Source organism: Grampus griseus, assembly GCF_964374135.1.
Source record: "Grampus griseus genome assembly, chromosome: 6".
NCBI classification, from domain to species: Eukaryota; Metazoa; Chordata; class Mammalia; order Artiodactyla; family Delphinidae; genus Grampus; species Grampus griseus.
Window position 1 is genome coordinate 22,027,701 of NC_139000.1, and position 21,378 is coordinate 22,049,078.

A 21,378-nucleotide genomic window follows, 5' to 3' on the forward strand; every position below is an offset into this window, starting at 1 on the left:
CCCTTTTTATCTTTTTGCCCCTGAAGTTTTATTTTAATGAAGATAGTGATTAAGCAACTAGTAATCTCTTTGGTTCATGAAGTCCAAATTCTCACATCTCACCATCTCCCTATGTGTGTTGCTTATCTTTTAGTGTTGGGTCCTCTTCTAGTTGGTTGAGTAAACTTCAGATGAGTTGCATTCCCATTAGTAGAAAAGCCTGAACTGAGGGCACTATGCCTGGCAGTGGACACAGTTATCACAGAGATGATAGGCTGAAAGATTTTGGTGGAGGTCTGTGCCATTTTGCCTAAATCTGGCAAGAAAGAAGCTGATCTTGCCTACGTGATGAAACCATCTGGGCTTCAACAGGGACGCCATGTGGCAGCGTCAGCCCCAGTGGTGGTAGAGAATAGAGTTACCTGGTAAACACATTTTTCTCTCTAAAAGGGACTTATAATCAGGAATGAAGCATTGAACTGGGTGGTCAGTTCCTGGGGTTGGTGGATTTACCCTGGGTGTGGTGGTAGTTTGTGGAGAGAGATGAGAGGTTCAAAAATGTGACTTTGTTTTCTGCTCTAAGCTGCTAAAGCAGGGAAATATCCATTGCACAATATTAATTCCATGGGATTTCTCTTAAAACTGGGAAATCAAGACATCAACTTCCAGTTGAAGATAATGCTTATGTTTTCATTATTATATTTGATCTAGAATATAGAGAAATTCCATAAATGGTAAAATATCAAAATTCAGGTAACAGAGGTCATGCTATTATGCAAAAACTGGTGACTCCTAGAAGACTTCAGGGAGATCTTCTCTTTCCACCTTATGAGAAAGAGCTCATCCTAATAACCTCTGGTCAGTGTTCTTTACCTGAAAAAAGGAATTTTTACTTGTTTTGAACGCAGCAAATATATCTAGGACATTCTTCAGTAGGTAGAAACAAAATTTACAGTTCCAGGGTCTTAGTATTTACATGGTATTTGTCTAATTACAATATCATTTGACTGCATGTATTCCCAAACTAACATACCCTTTTTTCAGTTTTATTTTATTTTTATTGAAGTATAGTTGATTTACAATGTTTCAGGTGTACAGTAAAGTGATTCAGCTATACATATATATTCTTTTCCAGATTCTTTTCCATTATAGGTTATTACAAGATATTGAATATAGTTTCCTGTGTTATATAGTAGGTCCTTGTTGTTTATCTAGTTTATATATATTTGTGTGTATCTATTAATCCCAAATTCTGAATTTATTCCTCACCCCCTTTCCTCTGTGGTAACTATAAGTTTGTTTTCAATGTCTGTGAATCTATTTCTGTTTTGTAACGTACTTTTTTTTTGACAACAAAGGAGTATCTTTTATTCATATTTATACCTTCTCACCCCCCACGCAAAAAAATACAGGGCCTGGCAGGGCATCTGTTGCCCAGGAGGATGACAGTAAATGTTGTAAATACACTTTTAAAAAAGCCATAAAATTATACATCAGAGAACATAAATTATGAATATAAGGCGTGAGGAGGAAATATGAGCTTTATGACCTTTAACTCATCTGACTTCCCTGCAACCCAATGGTAAAGGAGAGCATTATGGAGAAGACTATGACTTTGAAATCATAATGGCCAAGATTTGAATTGTTTTTCAGTGTGACCTTGAGCTTCAAATTCCTTATCCATAAAATCAGCTTTGTTATCAGGATAGTCTTTTAAATAAAATTCCTGACAGTTAGTAGTTGCTCATTTAATGGTAACTTTTATTAATATCCCTGTTTGTGTTCATGAATTGTACTTTATGTATACATTCAGGTTCTTACATAATTTTTTTAAAAGATTCTTACATATTTTACCATCTTTTTCAGAAATAGCATGCATCATATTGGTAAACCTTGGTAGCTGATTATATCGGTAACAAAAACCTCCTTGTCCAATTAAGTAGTGTAAGATTATAAAAACTATAACATATACATTGTTTATATAGATATCATTTACATTCATTTGTAATCTGTATCTATGATTCCTTTTTTACTTGGGCACAAGGTCTAAATATTGGATTCAGAGTTATCTAAAACCTGTGAAAAATTACTAGAGTGCAGTTAAATGGAATTTTACTGGGCAAAGGAAATGAAAAAAATAATTTAGAAAGATAATGACGTTAAATAAATGTGGAAAAATAATCTCCCTTGGAAATTAAAGAAAAGGAAACAGTGAGATACCACTTCCCATTAATTAGTGAAATAACAAAGAAAAGAAGGAAAATGGTCAACTAGAACTTGAAATTTTTTAAATGACAATACCCCAAATTTGAAGAGGGCGTGATGAAATTGATGCTTTTTTTGTTTTTGTTTTTGGTGAGAGTACATTTTGCAGGAAAAGTCAAATTGAAAAGCTAATTTGACTCTATATATATTTATCAAGAATCAAAATTGTTTATTCACTTTGACTCAATATCTTATCTCCTGAGAATTTAGAATGCTTTGGGTCAGGAAAAGGCTAAACATGTTCCTTACAATATTAGAAACAGCTTAAGTGTTTAAATCTTGGGGATAGTTTAAAACATTTTATGTTCAACAAATACGAATTAGGAGTTTGGGATTAACATATACATACTAGATGTATAAAACAGGTAAACAACAAGGACCTACTGTATAGCACAGAGAACTATACTCAATATTTTATAATAACCTATAAAAGAAAAGAATCTGAAAAAGAATAGATATAAATATATGTATAACTGAATCACTTTGCTGGCACATGAAGCTAACACAACATTGTAAATGAACTATAATTCAATAAAAAAATAAAATAAATTAAAAAAATGAAGCTAGTGAAAAATCATGAAGACCACAAGGCATATGAAAATGCCTAATGATAAACTTTTAAGGAGAAAGGAAAAACATAAAAATTAAATGCACGCTGTGATAACAAGTACAAAACTTTGAAAATGCCCTTTCTCTCCGTTCTAGGAGGAGGTGGGTCTGGCTTATTTCTCAAGTCACTGACATCCCCAGACCTAGTGAATGATGGCCTCCCTTGAGTCCTCATTCCCTACTCCTAAAGTCAACTTGCTGTTTACAGAAACTACTTGTTTCCCTCTCTTTCATTCCTTTGGACCACACTAAACTAAGTTTTTTTTTTTTTTTTTTGGTAGGCGGGCCTCTCACTGTTGTGGCCTCTTCCGTTGCGGAGCACAGGCTCGGGACACGCAGGCTCAGCGGCCATGGCTCACAGGCCCAGCCGCTCCGCAGCATGTGGAATCTTCCCGGACTGGGGAATGAACCCGTGTCCCCTGCATCGGCAGGCGGACTCTCAACCACTGCGCCACCAGGGAAGCCCTAAACTCAGTTCTTTAAAGATCAACTCTACCTAGTATCTAAGTGTTCTAAGACATTTTTAGACTCCGCCCTCTTATGTTTACTATTTACTGTCCATGGGGCTAGGGCAAAGATCTGTAGGGGAAAGAGATGGTGCAGGAGAAAAATCTGAGTAGCATACACAGTGCTGTACTAAAGATGACCCCTTCCTTCTGGTCCTGACCCCAGTGTGTTTGGCCTAAGCAATTGTGCTACATGTTCCCATTTCTTATGATTGGTTTTTTAACAAAGAATCTTGCCACTTTTTGGAGTAAATAGCCCCAGATGGGCCACTCCCCCAAACATCCAGTCTTGCCCAAACCCATCTAAATTTAGAATGAGCACATTTTAAATGCTGTTATACCAATAATCAGCTACACTCCCTCATCCCTCACACAAACTTGGTGGGGGGGTGTCTGTAGGGCATATGGTGAGCTTTGAATAGACTATATTATTACGTAAAATACTGACAATTTTTTTTTTTTCTGAGTTAGTTTGGTAGTTTACAGGTTGGTTTTCATTGGTTACATTTGTTTTTGTTTCTTATACAATATAGTTCTAGTTCTGCCACTGAATAATTGTATAAACATGGGAAACTTTAAATTTGAATTCTGGATTTATGAAAAGAGCAGGTAGAAGTTGATGTCTTTAAGACCCTCATCAGGAAACTCTGGGTGTCTTGGTTAAGTTCAAGGTGGCTTCCATGGGCCGTTTATCTTCCTCTCAGATTCCCAGGACTCAGCCTGTATTTCTCCCTGTCACTACCTGCTTCCTCTGTTGGGTTTGTATAGCCCTCAGATTCCTCGGCATTGGCTTCAGTATTTTCAGATCCTTTTTGCCTTTTTTGGTGTGTGTATGCTGAAAGGAAGCAATTATGGCCTTATGGCTTTGAGCTTTACTGTTGTGAGAAGACAGGGCACAACTGAAATAACTGCAGAAAGTTAAAAAAAAAATCAAAGTTATGTACCTAATCTATATTTGCCAAGTTTAATATGATAGCTGGAAATGTCTTTTAGATGGTTCTAAAAGTTGCTTTTAAGAGATGACAGTTTTAGTATAGCTAATTCACTTTGTTACAAAGCAGAAACTAACACACCATTGTAAAGCAGTTATACTCCAATAAAGATGTTAAAAAAAAAAAAAGAGATGACAGTTTTAGAGTAAGCTGTTTAGAAGGGAGCCTGAGATACTGCTATTGCCAGGTCTGGTGAAATTTTCAATTTGTCTTCTAATCTTTTTTCATTTATTATTATTATTATCATCATCATCTACCCATCCATCAGTCCGTTTGTCTGTCCATCCATTTATTTATTTTTTTGTTTATTTAATTTTTTGGCTAGATTTTTTTCCAGCTTTATTGAGGAATAATTTGAGGAATAAAATTGAAATATATTTAAAGTCTACAATGTGATGACTTAATGTATGTATCTAGTGTGAAGGACTCACTATTGAGTTAATTAACACATTCACCGCCTCACATATTTATCTCTTTATTTTTTTGGTGTGACTTTTTTGGCATTTTTATTTTTATTGATTTATTTTTTTTATTGGGATATAGCTGTTTTATTGGGATAAAGTTGTGTTAGTTTCTACTGTACAGTGAAGTGAAGTTCACTGTGCTATATAGCAGGTTCTCATTAGTTATCTATTTTATACATATTAGTGTATATATGTTAATCCCAATCTCCCAATTCATTGCTCCTGCCGTTTTCCCCCTTGGTGTCCATACGTTTGTTCTCTACATCTGTGTCTCTATTTCTGCCTTGCAAACCAGTTCATCTGTACCATTTTTCTAGATTCCACGAATATGTGTTAGTATACGATATTTGTTTTTCTCTTTCTGACTTAATTCACTCTGTATGACAGTCTTTAAGTCCATCCACGTCTTTACAAATGATCCAGTTTCGTTCCTTGTTATGGCTGAGTAATATTCCATTGTGTGTATGTACCACATCTCCTTTATCCATTCATCTGTCAGTGGACATTTAGGTTGCTTCCATGACCTGGCTATTGTAAAAAGTGCTGCAGTGAGCATTGGGGTGCATGTGTCTTTTTGAATTATGGTTTTCTCTGGGTATATGCTCAGTTGTGGGATTGCTGGGTCATATGGTAATTCTATTTTTAGTTTTTTAAGGAACTTCCATACTGTTCTCCATAGTGGCTGTATCAATTTACATTCCCACCAACAGTGCAAGAGTGTTCGCTTTTTTCCACACCCTCTCCAGCATTTATTGTTTGTAGATTTTCTGATGGTGGCTATTCTAACCGGTATGAGGTGATACCTCATTATAGTTTTGATTTGCATTTCTCTAATAATTAGTGATGTTGAGCATCTTTTCATGTGCCTCTTGGCCATCTGTATGTCTTCTTTGGAGAAATGTCTATTTAGGTCTTTTGCCCATTTTTTGATTGGGTTGTTTGTTTTTTTGATATTGAGCTGTGTGAGCTGTTTGTATATTTCAGAGATTAATCCTTTGTCCATTGATTTGTTTGCAAATATTTTCTCCTATTCTGAGGGTTGTCTTTTCATCTTGTTTATAGTTTCCTTTGCTGTGCAAAAGCTTTTAAGTTTCATTAGGTCCCACTTGTTTACTTTTGTTTTTATTTCCATTACTCTAGTAAGTGGGTCAGAAAAGATCTTGCTGTGATTTATGTCCAGGAATGTCCTTCCTATGTTTTCCTCTAAGAGTTTTACAGTGTCTAGTCTTACATTTAGGTCTTTAATCCATTTTGAGTTTATTTTTTTGTATGGTGTTGGGGAGGTGTGACATTTAAATTTTACTCTCAGCAAATTTCAATTATACAATACAGTATTGTCAACTATAGTCACCATCTTATACCTTAAATCCTCAGACCTGATTCATCTTGTACCTAAATGTTTTTACTCTTTTCCCAGCCTCTCCCTATTTCCCCCACCATTCTGCTCTCTGTTTCTGTGAGTTTGACTTTTGTTTTATTTCTTTTTAGATTCCACATGTAAGTGATACCATGCAGTATCTGTCTGGCTTTATTTCAGTTAGCATAAAGCCCTCCATGTGTGGCAAATGGCAGGATTTCCTTCTTTTTAAAGGCTGAATAATAAACAGCCTAAGTGTGTGTGTGTGTGTGTGTGTGTGTGTGTGTGTGTGTGTGTGTGTGTGTGTGTGTGTGTGTGTGTGTGTATCACATTTTCTTTACCCGTTCATCTGTTGACACATACTTAGGTTGTTTCCATGCCTTGGTTATTGTGAGTAATGCTACAATGAAGATGGAAGTGTGGATATCTTTTTGAGATACTGATTTCATTTTCTTTGGATACGTATCCAGAAGTGGGATTGCAGGATCATATGGTAATTCTATGTTGAATTTCTTGAGAAATCTCCATACTGTTTTCCATAGTGTCTGTACCAGTTTACATTCCCACCAAGTACACAAGGGATCCCTTTTCTCCACATCCTCACCAAAATTTTTCTTTTTTCTTTTTGATGATAGACATCTTAATAGGTATGAAGTGATACCTCATTGTAGTTTGTTTGGTTTTTTTTTTGCGGTATGCGGGCCTCTCACTGTTGTGGCCTCTCCTGCTGCGGAGCACAGGCTCCGGACACGCAGGCCCAGCGGCCATGGCTCACGGGCCCAGCCGCTCTGCGGCATGTGGGATCTTCCCGGACCGGGGCACGAACCTGTGTCCCCTGCATCGGCAGGCAGACCTCCAACCACTGTGCCACCAAGGAAGCCCTCATTGTAGTTTTGATTTGCATTTCCCTGATGATTAGTAATGTTGAGCACCTTTTCATGTACCTGTTGACCATTTGTATATCGTCTTTGGAAAAATGTCTGTTCATGTCCTTTGCCCGTTTTTAAATTGAGTTGTTTGTTTTTTTGCTACTGAATTGTGTTTCTTGTATATTCTAGATATTAACCTTTTGTTGGATATGTGATTTGCAATATTCTCTCCCATTCCATAGATTGCCTTTTCATTTTGTTGATGGTTTGCGTTGCTGTGCAGAAGCTATTTTTTAAATTAATTAATTAATTAATTAATTGACTACGTTGGGTCTTCGTTGCTGTGTGTGAGCTCTCTCTAGTTGCGGTGAGCGAGGGCTACTCTTCGTTGTGGTGCTCGGGCTTCTCATTGCAGTGGCTTCTCTTGTTGCAGAGCATGGGCTCTAGGCGTGCAGGCTTCAGTAGTTATGGCACGCGGACTCAGTAGTTGTGGCTCATGGGCTTAGTTGCTCTGCAGCATGTGGGATCTTCCCGGACCAGGGCTTGAACCTGTGTCCCCTGCATTGGCAGGCAGATTCTTAACCACTACACCACCAGGGAATCCCAACTGTGCAGAAGCTTTTTAGTTTGATATAATCCCACTGTGTATTTTTGCTTTTGTTGCCTTTGCTTTTGGTGTCAAATCCAAAAATTTATTGCCAAGACCAATGTCAAAGATCTCATCCCCTATGTTTCTTTTAGGAGATTTACTGTTTTAGGTCTTTGCTCAAATCTTTAATCCATTGATTTTTGTGTATGATATACAAGAGGCATCTAGTTTCATTTTTCTGCATGTGGTTATCTGGTTTTCCCACCACCATTTACTGAAGAGACTATCCTTTTCCTATTGTATATTCTTGACTTCTTTGGCATAAACTAATTGACCGTATATGCATGGGTTTATTCCTGGAATCTCTATTCTGTCTTATTGATTTATGCATCTGTTTTTATTCTAGTTATGCCAGTACCATACTGTTGTAATTATTAATACTATAGTTTTGTAGTATACTTTGAAATCAGGAATTGTGATGCCTCCAGGTTTGCTGTTCTCTCTCAGGATTTCTTTGGCTATTTGGGGTCTTTTGTGTTTCCATATGAATTTTAGGATTGTCCTATTTCTGTGAAAAATTCCATTGGAATTTTGATATGGATTGCACTGCATCTGTAGATAACTTTGGGTAGTAAGAACATTTTAACAATATTAATTCCTGTAATCTGTGAACATGGAATATCTTTCCACTTATTTGTGTGGTCTTCAGTTTCATTCATCAATGTTTTATAGTTTTCAGTGTGTAGATCTTTTACTTACTTGGTTAAACTTATTCCTAAGTATTTCATTCTTTTGGTGTTATTGTAAGACATTGTTTTCTTAATTTCTCTTTCTGATATTTGTTGTTAGTGTATAGAAATGCTACTGATTTCTCCCCCCTGATTTTGTGGATTGATTTTATATTCTGTAACTTTACTGAATTCATTACTTAGTAATTTAGTTCTAACAGTTTTTTGGTGGAGTCTTTAGGTTTTCTGTATAATATGTCATCTGCAAATAGAGAGACAGTTTTACTTATTCCTTTCTGATTTGGCTGCCTTTTATTTCTTTCTCTTTACTCATTGCTCTGGCTAGAACTTCCAGTACTATTTTGAATAAAAGTGGCAAGAGTGGGCACCCCTGCCTTGTTCCTAAAGCCATAAAAGTTGAGGCACTAGATGTATGGTCCAAACCCACCGCTCCTCAGAGAGAAGCTGGGAGTTGGGGTTCCCTCTTGATTGTATGGTACGGTGCTGGGGTGAGGTTTATGGTGAGAGTGTGTCTCAGCCTTTCCAGCCCATTTCTGTGTGAGTATTTTCTCACTTGCCCAGAGTATTTTCTCATTTGCCCAATGTATAGGAATCATTCAGCTACCTTCTGGATTTCTCTCAGAGAGAATTGCTCCATGTGTAGCCATGTATTCATGTGTCTGTGGGAGCAGGGAAATTTAGGAGCTTCCTGTGTTGCTATCTTGGTCCAGAGTCTCTCTTACATTAATTTATTATTTAATGTGATAAATAAAACAATATAGTTATGTACAGAATGAAAAGCAGCACATTGGAGAGCTTGACTAATTCCAGGAAAGACTTTAGGGAGAAGATGATATCTGAGCCAAATTTTAAAGAAATAAAACAATTTTTTTCCAGGAAGACCAGGGAGTACAGAGAAATTCCAGGCAGAGGAAACAGTATATGCAAACGCACAGAGATATAAAAGAGTGTGGTATGGTAGGGCCATAAGGACAGATCAGTTGATTGAACAAGAGTCATGTCATAAAGAGCCTGAAGTGTCTTGCTAAGGAGCTTGGATTTGATATTTTTGAAAATGGGGAGCAATTTTTGAAAATGAAGCGTTCAAGCAAAGGAAAGTGTGATTCTTTTTGTTCCTTTAGAAGGATGGACTGACAGTAGACAAGGCTGGAGACACGAGAGCAGCTGTGAAGATGTCCAAGTAAGAGATGATGGATACAGGCATTAATCAGTTGGGATGGACAGCAAATACAAATTTTAAAATATATAGGAGATGAACTTGATAGAGATTGATATTTTTGGTATTGGAGGTGAGGAAAGCAAAGGAGTCAAGGGTTACTTCCTGCCTCTGGCTTGGGAAACTTGGTGACTTTTGTTACCATATACATAGAGAGAGGCACTGGAGAGGTAAGGCTCTTACATTAGGATTCCAGGTTAGGCTGCTATGATAGAGACCTCAAAAACACAGTTCCTGAAAAAAAAGATAGTTTATTTTTCTCCCCTCTAAATGTCAGGACAGCGGGTCCAGTGAACTCAAAACCTTTTCCTTCTCTCTTTTTGTTCTGTCATTTTCCAACGTGGTTTCCATACCAAGATCTAAGATGTCTGGGCCAGCTCTGGCCGTTATGGGCACATACTCTGCACACACCTTCCCTTCAAGGGCATGGTTTAGAAGCTGACCTCATCATTTCTGTTTATATCCATTCTGCTCACATACATGGACCAATCTTAATCACAAGGCTGTATCAGATGTGAAGGAGGCTAGGAAAAGTCTTAACTTGGGCAACTAGATGCCAGTTAAAATTCTGGTCTGTTATTAAAGGAAATAGGGGAGCATGGATAGTGGAGGACAGACAGCAGTGTTTGCCATATGTGTGTCAAGTTTCAAGTGGAAATGTTCAGTATGTATTTGGAATCTATAAGCCTAGATCAGAAATGGGGTCTGAGTTGAAGGGAGGGAATTTGCATTTAAGGAGCGTGAACTCGTTTCATCCTTCCCCTGTGGCAGATACTGTCAGTTCTCCCCAAGTATCCATCCTCTTCATCTTCCTATCGGCAACAGAAGTTTTAGAAGGGCAAGTGGCTACTCAGTTTAGAAACTCTGCTTACCAGCCTCTCTTTCAGGTAGATGTTGTTAGCATGTAATGAAAGAATGGACTTTTAAATTAAAACCATTTCTTTTTTAGTTAGACATGCTGGAGCAGTAGAGGAAGAAGAGAGAATGTTGGCAACTCGAGGCCTTACACAGTTTGGCCAGATGCCTCCAGCTTTCACATTTAAATTACTTTTCGCCAACTTTCGTCGTTTTTTTTTTTCCAACCACCAGATTGTGAAGGCCTTAAATTCACAGGGTCACATCATTCCCATTTGACCAAGAGCAGTGCCCTTTTGTATGAAAACAAATTTTTAAATGTAACTGTCACTTACATTGAATTGTTTTAGAAAAATCATTCTAGACTTCATTTCCTTCTACCTTCTTCTATATGTATGAATGTATGTATGACATATGTGACAGTTTCCACCACTAAACTGTGCCTCCTTAGACCCATGTATAATTTAGTCATCTTTGTAGCTTTATGTCTGTCATGCTGTAGGTTCTGTATAAATGTATCTTGAAGTGGATAAAACCAATAGGAGCAGCTCTCGTATCCCATCTTTTCCCTCTTTCCACCTCTATTGCTATCACATGTTCGTTTTTGGAAAAAAGGCAAAGTGGAGATTTTAAAAGCCCGACAGCAAAAAGCTGCTTAAGAAATTGCTTTGAGTCCTCAGGAGGGAAGCATGACAGGAGGTGAGATAATGGGTTTTATACACTGCATAGTAAGTGTAATAAACTCCAAGCTGGGAGGACAGCAAGGGTGCTCTGTGTGGGTTAATTGGTGCCCTGCCTACACTTGAGAGGAAAATAAATTTTCAACCACATCAAAGTCTCCTGAAGAAGAAAAAAAATGCTCATTAAAAATGCCATTTCCAGGAACCCTGGCAGCCAGACAGTAAGAAGACTGAGAAATCACCTCTGTCGAGCTTGCTGCTCCCTCAAACTTTGAACTGTTTGCCTTAGAAGAACAAAGAAAGTATGTAGATAATATATTTAAATTCAGCTTCTTAGAAAGTGGAATGATTTAGCTAGAGTTGGCCTCCATCAGTCTGAGGCCTCCTAAAGCCTCAAAATTTATTACTAGGAATGTGTAAAAATTCACTCTTGGATACGCCTCCTCCATCCCAGTCTCATAAACTGCTTACAGCATAGTACCTGGATGCATCCAAAATCATATTGCTACTACTCATGATGGGGGAAGATGCTGAGAAAGAGCAGATTGGCTACTATATTTAATCCTGATGGAAGATTTTATGGTTCATAGATTTTTTCTACCATTTACCTCATTTATCCTAAGACCAAATCATTGTTAGATTGCTGAGGACAGGGAACCTATTTTTTTCTCTTTTAAATTTCAGAATAGTTTTATATTTATGGAAAGGTTGCAAAACTGTTACAGAGAATTCCCATATATCCTTTACCCAGCTCCCCCAATGTTATAATTCTACCTAACTATGGTACATATTTCAAAACTAAGAAAATAACATTAGTACAATACTATAAACTAAACTACCAACTTTATCCAGATTTTGTCAGTTTTTCCACTAATGTCCTTAATTCCACAATTATTCCATAATTCAATCCAGGATACTGCATTGCATTTAGATCTTATTTACTTTTATTTTCTGGTACCCAGAACAGTGCTGGATAGGTGCTCAATATATGCTTGCTAAGAGAACAAACTGGAGAAAACAACCAGAATTTAACAGATACTTAGGAGGGGATTCAGAGTGGGAACCATGGAGGTATCTGCTGCACAGAATTCAAGTTGGAGGATGATTACACAGCAGGCCCTGGATCTGGTAGCTGGCAGGTCATTGCAGACTTGTCTCCATAGCGTCAATGGAGGGATGGGGGCAGTGGACAGCTTCAGTGGCTGAAGAGTGAGTGGGAAGGGGAGACAGTGAGTGCAGAGAACTTTGAAAGCAGTTTGTCAATGAAAGCATGGAAAAGTTCAGTGATTGAAGGAGATATAGGTCCTGAGAACAGTATTAGGAAAAGGAATGGTGAACCTGATTTGTAGTCAGAGAAAAGGAAAACTTAAAGGTGGGGAGGAATTAAGGCCCAATAAAGATGAGATGATTGTTGAAGTCACAGCTGGGAGAAAGCAGGGGGAATAGGATTTGGAGTCGAGGTGCAAAAGCTAGCCTTTGGAAAGGAGGAGAAAAACTTATTTCTGCTGAAATAGAAGAAAGGGGTGAATATGTGAATGAATGTCTTGGATCTATTTGCCCAATTTCCCTCTTTTCTTTTTCATCTAGTTTTAATGGCTTCTAATTTTTAAAGAGAAGTAGAAAGATCAGCCTCTGAGAGTGAGGGAAGCAGGAATGAATTGTAATCAAGGCCCTCAGAGACTGATAAATATTGTTGGAGTATCTGCTCTGGGTTAAGGAAAATGAAATCAACTGAGAATGAAAGAAAAGAATGATAGAGCATCATTGAGGGCCCGGAGATCTGTTACATTTTGGGTCTGGAGCTAATGATACATTGGTGCCACTCTTAGGCTGCCAGACTCCCCCGAGGACATGCTAGCTTTTAAAAATTCACTTTTCCATTTCCTTTCATATTATTACATCATTGGTCAAATTATTTGCTTTGTTCTGGAATTCAATGAATCGGCTTTGTTGAACTAACAATGGATACCTTTGTTATGGAGTAGCCTGTCATATTAACAATGGAATTTTTCTCCTTTGTTTATAGTAGATAATTCTAGGAATATTTATCCTAATAAAAACAATAACTATAATCAGGATTTCTTGAGTACCTGTTATATTGTAGCACTGTACTAGACATTTTACATATACTAGACATATGTGTACAAGACATCTCAGTTTCAAATGTGGGAACTAAGTCTTGGAGAGAGTCATTCTTTCAACAAGTATTTATTGTGTCCTCCGTGTGTCAGGTTTCATTTGAGGCAATTGGGATACATCAATGAGAAACTAGACAAAGATCCCTGACCTGTGAAGTCACATTTTAGCAGAAAATCTAAGTGGGTAACTATCTTAGTTTGGGCTGCTATAATAGCATAGCACAGACTGGGTGGCTTATAAACAACAGAAATTTATCCTCATACTTCTGGAGGCTAGAAGGCACTGGCTGATTTGACATCTGGTGAGGGCCTGCTTCCTAGTTCACAGACAGCTGTCTCTTTGCTGTGTCCTTACATGGCAGAGGGGGTGAGGGGCTTCCTCTTTGGGTCTCCTTTATAAAGGCACTAATTCTATTCACGAGGCCTCCACCCTCATGACCTAATCACCTCCTAAAGACCCTACTTCCAAATAGCATCACATTGGGCATTAGGTTTCAACATATGAATTTTGGGCAGAACACAAATGTTCAGTAAATAGAAGAAAGTGATTTGCTTAAATTCACATAAGTAAGTAGGTACAGTGACCTACTAATATTTGGTTGCCTTGTGTCCATTTCACTTTCTTTTGGTAATCTTTTGGGGACAATTTGCCCCTTTCCCTATTTGATATAGTTTTGTAAAACAGTTTATCAGGGTGTATGCTGTTTTCAAGAGTAGGTGTATGTATGTAGCACATTCTGCTTTCCATCAAGTAGGCATTTGATCACATCTTTGTCATTTTTATGGACATGGCTTATCTTTGAATAGTCCAGGCTGTGTCTGGGAGTTTTTATTTTGAAATAAACTTTATGAACAGAAAAAAAAAAAAGAGTAGGAATATAACTAGTCTTTACTAGGTTAACTGACTAGGCCAATTGAATGATTTATTTATTTTTCATGAAATTTGAATCCTGTATAAAGAAAAACAGGACCGAGAATCATTGCAAGTCATCCATCCTTCTGTTTTCCTGAAGATTTATTTTGAAGTGAGATCCCCTGATGTGTCTGTGGTTTTTGTCTTTTCCAAGACTGGTTTGCCAGCCTTTCCTTGAATTCTGAGATCTCCCCCATAGTGTTGCATCATCATCATCATTTTTGCTTAAGTTAGCCTTCGTTTCTGTTGCTTACCGTCAAGGAACCTAGATTTGTCTAATTCCAGAATCAATCCCTTAAGTGCATGAAGCTTCACTGGCGTACATGCCACAACACATGGGGGTTCCTGAGGGTTGTTCCAGGAACTTTTTGTTACTATACATATGCTGATTTGAAACATTTCTGAATCTAGACAGCGTAGGAGATAGAATCATCTGTGTCTCTTGATATTGAGCATGACTTAGCATGAACCCTGCTTCATTTCCCTTGGGATATGGAACAAGCTAGACAGAATATCAAATTAGCTTTTGCTCAGTTGGCCCTCCTACCATTGTGAAGTACTTTGAGGATTGGGCAATGGTCTTATGGCAATTTCGTGTACTTGTTGTGACATTATTCCAGCTCCATGGGCCCGGTCCACAGCTCCTGCTACCTCTGGAGACTTACACTGCTGGCCCTGGCTGTCAGTTTCAGCTGACATTATGAGCACAGGCAGAATAGCCAGTGTTGCTGTCACTGGCAGGGATCATCTATATTTGTGGAAACATGGTAATGCTGTTCCTAGCCTCCTTGCAGGACTGCAGCATTGTACACACATTAGGTACCACTCAGGTCGTAAGCATCACAGATGGCACTCCCATAGTCAAACAATGAAGTGTCCCTGATTCCTGGTGTGGAACTGGCTTCTTGCCTATTTCTTCCTGCTTGGTGTGATACCTCTGGATGCTGGCCCAGACTTCTTTCTTAGGATTCTCTTTGTGGTTGTTTCCTCATGCTTTCTCTAGGAGTTTCAGACTCAGAACTTAGCTCTATCCTCTGGATTTCTTTTTCTCCTCTGTTTTATACAAGAGCTAATTCCAGGATATGCTCTGTATGTGCAGAGACCCTCACTACTCTTCACCCCTCGCCTGCCTGACTCCTGATCCTGCCTCTTCTCGCATTTTCTATTGAACGCCACTAAAGAACCGGCTTTACCACTTACCAGCTCTCTGCAGTGTAAGGGCAGGACCATTCCTCAAATTGACAGAGCTCAGTGCAGAGATTCCAATGAGTGTTCACATATCATGATATCTCAGTATTTATGTTATACATCAGGCTAACACATTTTTACATAAAATATCTTCTGTCCACCTATCTTGACTAATATACCTTCATAATGACTTAGAATGTCAAGTTTCTTGGACTTCTCAGAGTTCTACTCCTGAACAAGGCAGCTTGAAGGAACCTGACCCCTAGTCCATACTTTGGCTCCCTCTTTTCTTCTCACTCTGCTCTGTCCAGTACCATGAGTGGACTCATGTGCATATGTGTGGATACCCCAGCCTATAGGTAGGTACAAAGTGTCATCCACGTCCACATACACAGGTCTCTCTTGGCCACTCCTTGGGCCTAGGAGTATCCTATTCATTGGTGTGGCCTGGTCTGCTCTCAGGATGAAGGGCCCAGGGAAGTAGTCTGCTCTGGTTCTGGAAGTGGGCCCAGGGCCACTTTTGGCAGGGAATTCTGGGGTCCAGGTATGAGAAGAATGGTGTTGAGGGAGAAATGCAGGCTGTGGATAACCATGTACCTTTGGCTCCCAGGAAAACCTTGCTCCATGAGAAGGGACATGGTCAGAAAAGTTCAGGGATCTTCTTCCCAAGTTTAAAGGTATAATGGTAAATGGGCAAGCCAGTCTCATTCCCCTGTAATGCTGGCAGTTCAGCCATGCTTCTCATCTTCATAGGGAACATGGGGGCAATACGGAGGTAATGGTCATCTGTATGTTCAAGATGAGGAAAATGTAAAATACAATGTTTCTGACCTACTTCTCAGAAGGCAGTGAACATGAAGAGAGTCTCATTGTCTCTGGCTTTTCAGGAACTTATGTAAATGATATCAATTGTTTCCGAATAGCATTATGGACTAAAATGGCAAGTATAAATGAGAAACAATTCAAATATCACATACGTGAGAGAAAACTCCACATGGTCCCAACATCAGTGAATATTTCACTCTTAATTCTGTGCAAGAATTAATGACAGATTGCATTCTAGCTATTCTGCCTTTATTCCATAGAGCAAACATTTATTGACTATCTATTATGTTTTGAATTCTGACTGCGAGGCTAGGGAGGAAGGAGGTAGAATTTGAGGTGCATCTGGAGGGATAAGTAGGTTATTGGTGGATGATCAAATTGGGAGATGTCCTTAACAGGCAAGTTTCCTTGTCTGTACATGGGGATAATGATAGTCCTTATCTTATAGGGATTTTATGAAGATTAAAAGAGTAACAAAGGACAGACACACAGATCATAGCTTGTACTCAATAAACATTAACTATTCCTATGATTTCTTTCTGGGAAGAACGATAAGATAAAGATGTGGAATATGAACTTGTTTGAGGAACAGGGAGCAGATTTTTGCACAAAAACAGTGTGCACAAGAGAATTGACTGGAGATTAGTTTAAAGAACTGATTGAAACCAGATCGTAGCATCTGAAAGAATTTAAATATTGTTCCATAGGAAAGGGGACTCACTGAGATCAAGGGGAAACTTGAGTGGACACATAATAAGATTTATCATTTTAGGGCTTCCCTGGTGGCGCAGTGGTTGAGAGTCCGCCTGCCGATGCGGGGGACACGGCTTCGTGCCCTGGTCCGGGAAGATCCCACATGCCGCGGAGCGGCTGGGCCCGTGAGCCATGGCCACTGAGCCTGCGCGTCCGGAGCCTGTGCTCTGCAACGGGAGAGGCCGCAGCAGTGAGAGGCCCAAGTACCGCAAAGAAAAAAAAAGATTTATCATTTTAGAAAATTCACTTATATGATGTCATAGAGGATGATTTAGAGATGGAAGAGAATAGAAACAAGATAATCTGCAATTATTAAGATAACAAATGAGAAGGAATTAAAGTAGGCTAAGGTTGTGGAATGCATAGGAGAGGGTGAATGTTGGAAGTAAATTTAATGGCACTTGTTTCAAAGGGTTAGGAAAGTCAGGTGACAAAGATACTTGAAGGTTTCTGGCTGTTGCGGTAGCTGAGGTCAAGGGCAATGAACAGATATTTCAGTGAGGTGATAGAGTGAGAGAGAAGAGGCCTAGAACATTCAGTAGGAAGGATATGTGAAGGAAGAAGGAACAACAAAGGAAAAATGGAAGGATAATGGTAATGAGAAGAGATGACGCCAGCAGAGAGTTAAAGGAGCTACAGGAAGAAGGTGGGGTTAAGGTTGGAAAGTGCCAAAGATGAGATGCTAGAATGAGATAGAAGTTGAAAAGTGGCCATTGGATTTGCCAGTCAGGAGGTCATGGGTTATCTTAGTGAGACTGAGAATTAAGTGACAAGAAGAAACAGCTTGTTAGATCTAGTTATTGTGAATTTTGGGGGCATTTTTTCTTTTGCCATGTTTGACTATATATGATATTTTTATTAAAAAAGTAAAACCATATTTATATTTGTGTGTGAATGTATTTGTATATTTGCTTCTCAGAGATATGGAAAAATAATGCTTTGTGGTTAATAGTGTTTACTTCAAGATAATGGGAATTAACGAGTAGTGGAGAGATATTAGTAATATTTTCTTTGTAAACTTTTTATGGTTTCAGTGTTTAAGAGTATTTCTTTTATAATAAAAATATTCAAAATATGACATTTACTAATAGTGGGTAACTTGAAAAAGTAGATTTGTGCCTACCAAAAATTAGATGAATGTTAGTAATAGTAATAATAATAAATAAAATAGAGTATAAATAAGCCACAGAAGAAAATAGAGTAAGTATCAAAGCTCTGAAGTGTAGGTGACTTCCTAAGCTCAGAAAAAATACAGATATCACAAAGAAACATACTTATTTCTAGGTAAATATTATAAAAATTTTAAAGTTAATTATAAAAACCTCATAACTAAACATAGATGGGGCAAACAGTAGATTGGGGAAAGCTGCAGCAGATGTAGCAGAAAGTCTAGTATCTTTATTATACAGAGTCAGGAACATGTAAACTGTTAACAGATGGGTAAGGACTTCCAGCAAGTTCTGGTGTATAATTTCTGCAAGCTCTCCATTTTCTCTTTCTTCTTTGAAAGTTGAGTGGGAGAAGTGACCTCTGAGTTTGCTTCCTGTGAGGCAGGTTTTAGTTCAAGAGAGCAACTGTCTTTTCTCCCTGGACTCATCCTCCTTCAGAACCAAGAGGTGTTTTTTGTTTTTTGTTTTTTGCCTTGCTGAGTGCCAGGTTGGTCTCACTTTCTCTCTGAATCGTGAAGCATTTAAAAATAAAATGACTGTACTCAGAATCTTCTCAACTTTCCAGACCCTCTTGACTGGAAAAAAATGGAAACAAAAGCCTTGTTGCACTGAGCTACTTTAAGCCAGCTTTGAGGAGTTCCTGACACAGAGGTTATGCTGTCCTGTGGCTCAGGATGAGCTTTTCTAGCCATTTTAGATAAAACCGGTATTTTATCCTGGTCTCTGAAATCATGCAAAAGAAGAACTTCCAAAACATTTTAAAAAGCAGAAAAACCACAGACTTGATCAAAGTCTTCAGCATTTATGGACAGAACAAGACTCAGAGGGGCCTTCCAAGATACCCTCCCTGTGCATAATTTAACAGAGTGACATAGAAAGAGTAAAACTTTACTAAAATAGAGTTCTTGATTGTTTTGTTCATTTGAGCACCACAGCTTGGTTCTAAGAGTCAAGCAGAATCTAAGTACCTATATTTAATAATTTTTATGGGACTTTCTGAGAATGGTGACATAATTTGTCAAGAATCCCCACTCTGAAATAAGAATTACGTGCTCTAAATTGGGCACATCTACACATTAAGTACATGTGAAACATTATCAAGTGGGATCCTCATATCAGTTCAAACTCTCACTTGCTCAGTATGTGGTGATATCTGTTAGAAACTGAATAATTTTGGTTCTGATCCAGCCTACCCTTTCCCTTGCATTTTTGCATATCTGCATTAGAATGTCCCTTGCCTGTTTCACATTTACCAGGATTTGTACATTTCTTAGTTTTTGCATCTACAAATGTCCAGTGTTCACTTTCTGTACAGAATTTTGATTCTCTATAATTTGTCCAGTAAAATGCTCACCAGATGCTTGAGGTTAACTTTGGGGGTATGTGTTAGTTTGTTTGCTGGATCTAAAGTTCTGGTGTTCCATCCTGTTTTTAATTCTCTGCTGGCTTTTTGCTCTCCAGCACTCTTCCAACAGTGTTTTAGAACCCTTTGCTGCCCATTAGAATCCCTGATGAGGGGGTAGATTTTAAAACGTGTAAGTGCTCAGGTCACACTCCAAACTCATCAGAATCTATTGGGGTGAGACTTGAACATCAATATTTTTTTAAAGCTCCCCAAGTGATTCTAATGTGCAGCTTGGTTTGACAAACATTACTCTAGGGTTAAAGGGGACATTTTTATGCTATTTCTTTTGGTACGAATTCACTTCCTTGTTGGGTGCCAAAAGTAAATTAATCATCTGATTCTACAGTGTAATGATACTTCCTGTGTAACTCTATTAAACATCGCCTTAGCAGCAGAAGCCTTTTTAGATAAAACCAGTATTTTATCCTGGTCTCTGAATCATGCGAAAGAAGAACTTTCAGAACATTTGAAAAAGCAGGGAAACCAAAGACTTGATAATGTCAGGGCTCCAAGTCTGAAGCATTCATGGCCAGAATGAGACTCAGAGATCTTCTAAGATACCTTCTCTGTGTGTAATTTAACAGAGAGACATAGGGCGAATAAAGCTTTACTAAAATAGAGTTCTTAGCTCATGAATATGGCTATTTAAGCATTTCACATTCAGTATTATGTAGGCTGGTAGCTAGCATTATGAGTATGGGAGAGCCTTCTTTGAGAATTGGGCTTCTGATTAGTTACTTGTAAGCTGATTTTCATGGGGTGAGTGGTTATCTGTCATCAATATTAAGTTGATGGAGGAGTGATAGACTTTTGTTTTTATTCTAGGTCTGGAATTTCTATGATGGGTTTAGACCTACAGGGTTTCTGAGAGATGGCAATTTCTCTGTTTTCTATTTCTCCAATCCCTACATGTAGGGATTTGAAGGTGACATATCACCTATTATCTTCATGCAGAGTGATAATTTAAATCTTTCTAAATAATGTTTGATTCACACCACCCTGCGGGGGAGGCCAGTGTGCCTGTAGCATCTCTTTCCAGGCTGTTGTGTATAGGGCCAGAGGCTGGATCCTGAGGGACAGTGCCTCACTGGAGACTGGGAAGCAGGTCCAAGATTGGCCATAAAAGCAAGAAGCTGGCATGAGGCTAGATTTAGAAGCCTTAAGTTTAACTTTGAGCCCAGCTCTGAGACCAGCAGAGTTCAATGAGCTAGGAAAAATGAGAGGTGCACAGTGAGTGATTGTGAAGTAGTTTTGAAAAATTCTGGAGATGGAGATCAGTGATTCTAATTTTTGACAACATCATGCCAGGTATCTCTATAGTGAGTATTATTTACTAGTGGTTCAGATGGGATGGACACTGAAATAAACATCCCCAGGGCTATTTTGTTTGAATGGTTTGGTATATTCCAGAAGTATTGGTATTATTTATGCAAACATCAATTTTGTCTCTGCCTCACTTGTAACCAATTTCAAATTAATATAGTGAAAATGATGTTTTAGTGAGGTTTATTAAGGCAAACAGTTGGTGACGCTTGTGAATATAAGTCCATCAATTCCTTCATTTCTTCATTCAGCAAACGTTTATTGGGTGCCTACCATGTGCTAGACCTATGATATAAAATTTATAGAATTCATTTTTGCCACTTTAAAAAACATCTTTATTGAGATATAATTCATATACCATAAAATTCACCCATTTAAAGTGTGCAAAATATATGATTTGTCTATTCTGGACATTTGCCTATAGATTCGTCTCTTCTGGACATTTGATATGAATGGAGTCACACAGTGAATGGTCTTTTGTGTCTGGCTTCTTTCACTTAGCATAATATTTTCAAGGTTCATTCATGTTGTAGT